A 7,841-nucleotide genomic window follows, 5' to 3' on the forward strand; every position below is an offset into this window, starting at 1 on the left:
AAGTATTTTTAGTAACATTTTAATCATCCTTAAAAGGATGAGGCCCTAGTGTTAAAACCCATACTGTTTCAGTTAAGGTTAGATATGTCTTTGGTACTTACCTGGACTCTTGCATGCTTCTCCTCTGTAACTACCAATGATAAACTTGTTTGTAGTCATTTCTATTGTTATCAAAACATCCCTGACTGCTTTACGTGGTTCAAACAGAACAAGATGAGTCTTGCCCCTCATTAGGAACATGTCACTGCATGCGCACTGTCCTTGCACTGGTTAATTCCTAATGTAGAGAATTTGTAAAGATCTTCCTAGTTTTGCACCCCAGTAACCTTATGTGCTAGGAAATGCTGAGTGCTGGAGGGCATGAGGCCAAGACTCCTCTAAGTGGCTAAGGAGCAGGTTAGAATCTGGGAAAGGGGGAAAAAGTATTATATCAGCTACTTTCACCCCAGATTTCTGTCTGCGTCCCTGAGGTTCAGGCTGGTTTCTGCAACACTTTTGATATAACACACGCTATCTAGTATTTCTCAGGATCATCTTATATATTACGTGCATCTTACTTCGCAAGAGATATCAACTGCCATGCAATGCAGCATTTGATTGTCTGGCCAAATTTAAAGCATCTGGATGAATAAAACCCAGCTAATCCTGAGCCAGGAGTAATTAGAGAAGAACATAGTCAACTACTGATTTCCTAAGAAGCAAAATGGCTCACTCAATCACTACTCTGACAGCTCCTCTAATCCCTTCACACCCAAGGTCATTTATGCTTGAGCACCAGTTTATTGTTGTTGCATTGCTTCTCCTTTATCCCTCTGCTTTCACTTTATCTTATCTTGATTTTCACTTAATTCCTTATGTTTTCCTTCTATTGGATCTTACAAGCAAAGTGCAGGCACCAGAGAGAAGCTTTTCAATGGGCAGCTTTCTCTTTGCAGGCAAGTTGAAGAGCTCATCTGGGATATGAACCCATGACTCCTTGTACCCTGAGATCATCCACTCTTAAGTTTGCTTTTTTTCCCCCCTTCCAAAGACAAAACATTAATTTCTGATATTTTAGAAGAAAAGTAAACCCTACTCTCTGCTGAGACACTTCTTGTGAATCGTCCATCACTTCCTTTGAAAAGGGGCTGTATGTGCTATGGTATGAGTCTAATTCTGGCTTGAGTAATTCCTTTTGCCAACAAAAACTTCCTCACCACTTTAAACTATGGTCTTCAACTCAGCACATCCAGTGCCAAAATACTCTCTAAAACGTACCTTAGTGCTTCTGTACATAATCTCCGGGTGTTCAACCCATTTTAGGAGAAAGGAGTTGCATTCTTACAAGCACTACAACCTTCACAACAAGAAAGTGCTACAGTGTTCATATTAGCTATCTTTATTAGCACCGGAACTCTTACAATCTGCTTGTCTTCTTACAATGCTGTAGCATTTCAGCAGGAAAACAGCTTCTGGAAAGGAACACAAATGTTTCATCTGGAAAAAAAGGATCCAAAGATCTGACCTAGTTCTCTACGGTCTTTCAGACTATATACATAATACCAATTCAGTGGCTATTTTTAGTTTGCCATAGTTGATACAGCTTTTCATCTGGTATCACTTTTGTTATACTCATTTGGATTTGTTTTACTTTAATATGGACAGTTACTAGCTCAGACTGAGCGAATTTCAGCATGTTCCTGCAAGAGGCCATGATGATAATTTAACTAAAACACAACAGTGATGTGTCAAACCTGAGACATTTTTACGAGTAAACACCAATAGTAAAATCCTGAACTTTTGTGTCTCGGGGCTATGATTTTCCCACACAAGCAAAGTTAAATTATTCAGGTTGAGCAAAATTAAATTATTGAAATATCAACAATATATTTTCATAACTTCCCATGTTCCCATCTCAGCATTTCAAAGAATATCACTGTCATGGTTTTGGCAGGGATAGAGTTAATTTTCATCATAGAGGTTTGTATGATGCTGTGCTTTGGATTTAGGATGAGAAAAATGCTGATAACACACTGATGTTTCAGTTGTTGCAGAGCAGCGCTCACCCAGAGCCAAGAACTCCCCAGCTCCTCGTGCTGCCCTGCCAGCGAGGGGCTGGGGGTGCCCCAGGAGCTGGAGGGGACACAGCCAGGACAGCTGGCCCCAAATGACCAAAGGGACATCCCACACCATGTGGATGCTCAGCAATGGCAGCTGGGGGAAAGAAGGAGGCAGGGGGGCACTGGGGGCGGTGGCGTTTGTCTTCCCAAGGCACCACTACATGGTGAGGCCTGCTGTCCTGGGGGTGGCTGGCACCTGCCTGCCAGTGGGAAGGAATTCCTTGCTTTGCTTTGCTTTGCCTGTGCGTGTGGCTTTTGCTTTGCCTGGTAAATTGTCTTTGTCTCATCCCATGAGTCCTCGCACTTTTCCCTCTCTAATTCTCTCCCCCATCCCACCTGGGGAGAGGGAGCAAGTGTCTGGGTGGTGCCCAGCTGCACGCCAGGTTAAAGCACAACAATCACCCAACATTCAGTGTATGGGTCTGTACAGTGGTATGTGCTGGCTGACCTCTTGATGAAACAAGCACAGAACATGCTGGTTGACCCATTCATCCCATACTCTCTGAACAAATGTACTACCTTTCCTTTGCCAGTACTAGTAAAGGATTATTCCAGACCTTTTATTTGTTTATTTATTTAATTTAATGGTTTTCAGTGTTAGCAAATGGTAGTGCAACTTCAATAAGTGATGTTGGTGTTAGACAACGATACATCCTACAGCACATATACCTAGTAGAGATGTTTGTATCTACTTTCAGGACTGTTTCAACTATAGGACTTCATTCAAGCAACATGCTCCCTGCATTTAGTCTGATACAAATTTGTCTAATGTGGTAGCTAAACATCCAAAGACATTCTAAAGAGAGATGTTATTAAATTTGTTTCCATGCAATCACAGATTGGTTGAGGTTGGAAAGGACCTCTGGAGGCCATCTGATCCACCTCCCCTGGGGCCACCTACAGTTGGTTTCCCAGGTCCATGTCCAGGTGGCCTTTGAAAAATCTTTGAAAAATCTATAGAGAGCCAACAGCACCTCCCAATTTAGTATGGTTAGTGAATTTGCTGTGGATGCATTCCACTCCTGCATCCAGATAAAAATGGTTAAAACTGATATTATTGATAAAAATGTTGAACAGAATTGGCCCTAGAATTGAGCCCTGGGGAACGCTGCTGGTGACTGTCCACCAGCCAGAGGTAGCCCCATTCACACTTTGAGCTCTATGGTTGAGCCAGCTCATCATCCTGTGTAGCATGAGCCTGTTCAGCTCACAGTTGGAAAATTTGTGCAGAAGGGTATTGTGAGGGCCTTACTTACAGCCAGAAAGATTGCATCCACCACGTTCTCTTCATCCACTAAGTGGGTGACCTTACCATAGAAAGAGATCAAATTATTAAGACAGGGTTCTGTGCTGTTCTGTTCTGTTCTATTCTATTCTATTCTTCCAAAAAGACAGGATGTAATCTATATACCTGTTTTGCAAGGGACACTTCAAAGCATGTATTTGCTGGCTAAAGTTCAAAATATAATTGTCTGCTTTGTCTTAGCTTCATAGCAGGAGTTTTTACTAAGTGCAAATCTAAAGAAGAACAAATACACTAACAGCTTTTTGAGTTTTGTCAGTGGAACAGAGACATAATACCAGATCTCTCCCATACTCTCCTAAATAATTTGTTTCTATTTCGGGTACATTTAGCTATACCTTTAGCTATAAAACACACTATCCAGAATTAAACCACTTTTTTTTTTTTTCCTGTGCTTGTACGATCCTCAAAAAATAATGAAAAATAAATATAAGTATTGCAAATATCTTTTTTTTTTTTTTTTTTTTTTTCCCACTCTGTAAGGAGACCAACTGTCAGATACACAACCTTAGCTAGATACACAACCTTAGAGTGAAAATCACAGAATCACAGAATCATCTAGGTTGGAAGAGACCTCCAAGATCACCGAGTCCAACCTCTGACCTAACACTAACAAGTCCTCCACTAAACCGTATCACCAAGCTCTACATCTAAACGTCTTTTAAAGACCTCCAGGGATGGTGACTCAACCACTTCCCTGGGCAGCCCATTCCAATGCCTAACAACCCTTTCAGTAAAGAAGTTCTTCCTAATATCCAACCTAAACCTCCCCTGGCACAACTTTAGCCCATTCCCCCTCGTCCTGTCACCAGGCACGTGGGAGAATAGACCAACCCCCACCTCGCTACAGCCACAATCTCACAGTGAGTAAAATCTACAATCAATTTCAGTAGAATCATGGTTTCAACCTTTCTGCTTTCCAATATAATCTCAAGAGTAGTAAAAAAATGCAGGAAATAATAAAATTACCCTATTTTTTATTTCTAGTCCAAGTCATAGTTTATTTTCACTCTATTTTTGTTAAATTTATAAGCATGTTGGGAGATGGACAGAGAAGGAATTCAGTTACTAGCCCTAATATTTTTATCTTATTACAAATCTGAACTTTATGAATTAGGATTGTATTTCTCTCCTCTGACAATTTATTACATTGGAATTTATATTTCTTCTTAATTTTTGAAGTAATGGTAGCATAATTCTTTGGTATGAAAGCCTTTTGTATTAACTCTTGTTTCAAAAAGCCACGCTAGCTATTTCTACCATGCTAAATTTTGTAATATGACTCTTTAGTATAGGCATAACATTTAGTGGGACCTGCAGGAAAATTATGCCCTGTTTTTTCCATTACCAATCCCAGTTTATATATACCAATATGAACAACTATTCTCTGACCAGAAGATATAAAGCTGATATCAAAGAAACCTACCAAGCAGCTGTGAGAGGAACAGTTTATCTGCCAATATTTACTAAATACTCATTATATTGGTTTAAATCACTGGAGTTAACACTGTTATTCCGATAAATAAGCCAAGTTAGAGCTAGCAGCCTGTAGCTGTATGATTAAGCACATCTTTAAAATCTCATATTCTCTTCATGGACTGTAGAGGGAGCCCAGAAGATTGACTGCGTGCCAGTGAGCTTGCTAAAATAATATAAAATTAATCTCATGCTAGGTCTCTCCACTCAGTGAAATGGTAGAAATAGCCATTGCTGATCAATTGATTTGATCAATTGATTTGCAGATTGCCTAACTGAAAAAAATACCAATTTATATCCCAGGAAATGTATTTGTCTGTCTTGGACATTTAAGAGGTCATGTTAAAATAATGAAAAACAATACCCCACTGATCTAAAATGCTTCAGTGTTCATGAGTGTTATTTGTTGTTATTCTCAGAGGTATAGTTAAATATTGTAAAAATATGTACATTGTGTTTCAGTTCATAGAGGAAGACACATACGCCTGGTCTGTTACATTGTCTCACCTCGTCTTCAGCCTCCCATTATTTCTGTATGTGTTGAGGCTGTTTCTCTCTTTCATATTTTTTCCATGCTTTCCTCGACAAAATGCTCTTTTTATCCCAATTCTCAAAGCCCATATTTATTATTCACTTCTACAGTGCCCTCAAGTGGCAAATTAAACATGGATACCCCATGACCAGAGGCCTTTTTTATGCACCCCATGCTTCTTGTCTTCTCCATTTTTCTGTGAGTCTTGCAGCCCTCAGGGTCTATATTATGTCCTTTGTTTTTGCAAAAACATTGCTTGGAGCTACTCACAGCTTTTTCAGACAAATCCAAATTAAATTTTGCTGAAAGCAAACCATTTATAAAGCTACTCTAAAGAGAAAAAGATGTGTTCAGGGAAATTTGCTCTGCTACACCACTGGGCCTGGCTCATTAGAAACCCAGCTCAGCACCCCATCTCACCTCAGTCAGAGTAATCCAGAAAAAAAAATACTGTGCATTAAGCGAGAGATTTGAGCCTCCACATAACCCAAGACTGCGCTCTAACAATCAGGACAGAAAAATATGCATGTTAGCCCCTGAGGGAGGATCGCTGGTTTGTTATTTTTTCCCCCCTGTTTTTAATTATATAATTACGTTTCAGTAGAAAGCTGGTGGTTTTATTTTGTGCAAATAAAAACAAATCCCAGAAATCCTTGCATGGATTGAGGCATAACTAAATCCTCTGAATTGCCTTTGTAAACAACAGCAATCATTGAATTGCTTGAAGATGCGTACCCTTGCCACTTTCCAAAATCTTCAGACCATAACAGGCTGTTTGATTGAGAAACTAACTGCACATCTTTGGGGAGAAGAATTGGACTTGTTACATCTGTATATACCTTTAACATTCTGCAGGTTATGTGGTTTGTGACTCTCTTACTATGTGAGATAATCGGTTTGTGATTGAGCATTAAAATTCTGTCATTTTCATACCAGGACTCCAGCCTACCTCCAGCCCCCAGGACTGGGGAGGTGATTGCCGCCTCCACCACCACAGCAGGGCTTGGAGGGGGAATGAAGGAGCCTATAATATGGGGCCAGAATAACGAGCCTCATTTCATTTCAAATTTGCAATGCAATACTTATTTCAGTGCATGGCCCAGTTCTTTTCCAAACCATGGAGAAGAGGGACACCTGGTGGCTACGGGCCATTTCACCTTGCAAATAGACTTTGGGCCTGCTCCTGAAAGTTACAGTGCATCTGGAAGGATGAGGCCAACAGAACAACTGCTACTGTTCATGGGGACATTAACAACAAGGTAGGGCAGAAGCCTGTCCCATTTTTAGACGTCTTCAAATTATTATGAGCATTACAGAAGTGCCTGCAGGCCTCTGCCATGCCAGGCGTCTGGTTTGAATTGGAGTAGATAACACAGTGCAAAGGAAAAGTTTCTGATCCAGTTAAGTGAGAAAGACACAAAGGATGAGGGAAAGGAGAGGCCCTTTTCTCTGGTTAGCACACTAGGCACTAAAAGCTCAGAATACATGATCAGTGTCCTCCATACCACACACAATTTGTGGTAAAACCAGGAAATGAGCCCATTTCTCTTAAGTCACAATCTCCTGCCTTAACCACAGAGGCTGTCCTCCTCTTAGTGTTATCCTTTCAAGTCAATCCTGAACTTCAGAGGATCATGTTGCAGAGGAAATGAAGCAATATGATTTCTCTTTAGAGAACCAGAGGGAGGCATTACTTAATATCTTTACAGACTAGAAGGACAATGAGATCAGAGAGATTTATGGTCTCTGGAATTGTGACTGTGTGCTCCATGGAGGCTACATTTTGTGTACAATACACACATACTTGTGACAATCTTGCTGCGTTTGATTGCAAATTATTGCAATACTGCATTTCATTTTTTATTGCATTTCTGGTTGCATATTGCCTGGTGGATATGACTTTGCATCTCTCTTCATCAGGAAGCCTTTGGATGGAATGCTCATCTCTCACTTGCACTGACCGTTAGCCAAAATGTTGAATTTTTCCCCTTTCAGGCTGTAGTGAACATTTTAGCTTCTGTATCAGTGTAGGAGAAAATAACCATAATAATAATTAAAAAAAAAAAAAAAAAACAACTAGGGACCAACCAAATATTTGCAGCCCACGTGTGGAAGCAGAACCATGACTCAAGTGAGCAATGAAGAACACCATGAGACAAGAGGCTGCAGAGCAAGTCACTGCCCTGCTCTCAGGCATTTGGCATGAAGAAGGGAAAAGAGAAAAAGGTTCTGCTGTAACATTTGGGCCTGTCTGAAGCAGGAGAGGAGAGAAAAAGGCAAGAACATAGTTTTGAGAGAGACAGAGTCTCAACCCAGCTGCAGTTGAAGATCAAGTTCTTTGTGGTATCTTCACTCTCATTTAAGCTTATTTGGAGTTTTTGTTCCTGGAAAGAGCTGATACGTTCTTGACTTAATTCACATTTGTTCAGCA

Source organism: Cygnus olor, chromosome 2 (genome assembly GCF_009769625.2).
Source record: "Cygnus olor isolate bCygOlo1 chromosome 2, bCygOlo1.pri.v2, whole genome shotgun sequence".
NCBI classification, from domain to species: domain Eukaryota; kingdom Metazoa; phylum Chordata; class Aves; order Anseriformes; family Anatidae; genus Cygnus; species Cygnus olor.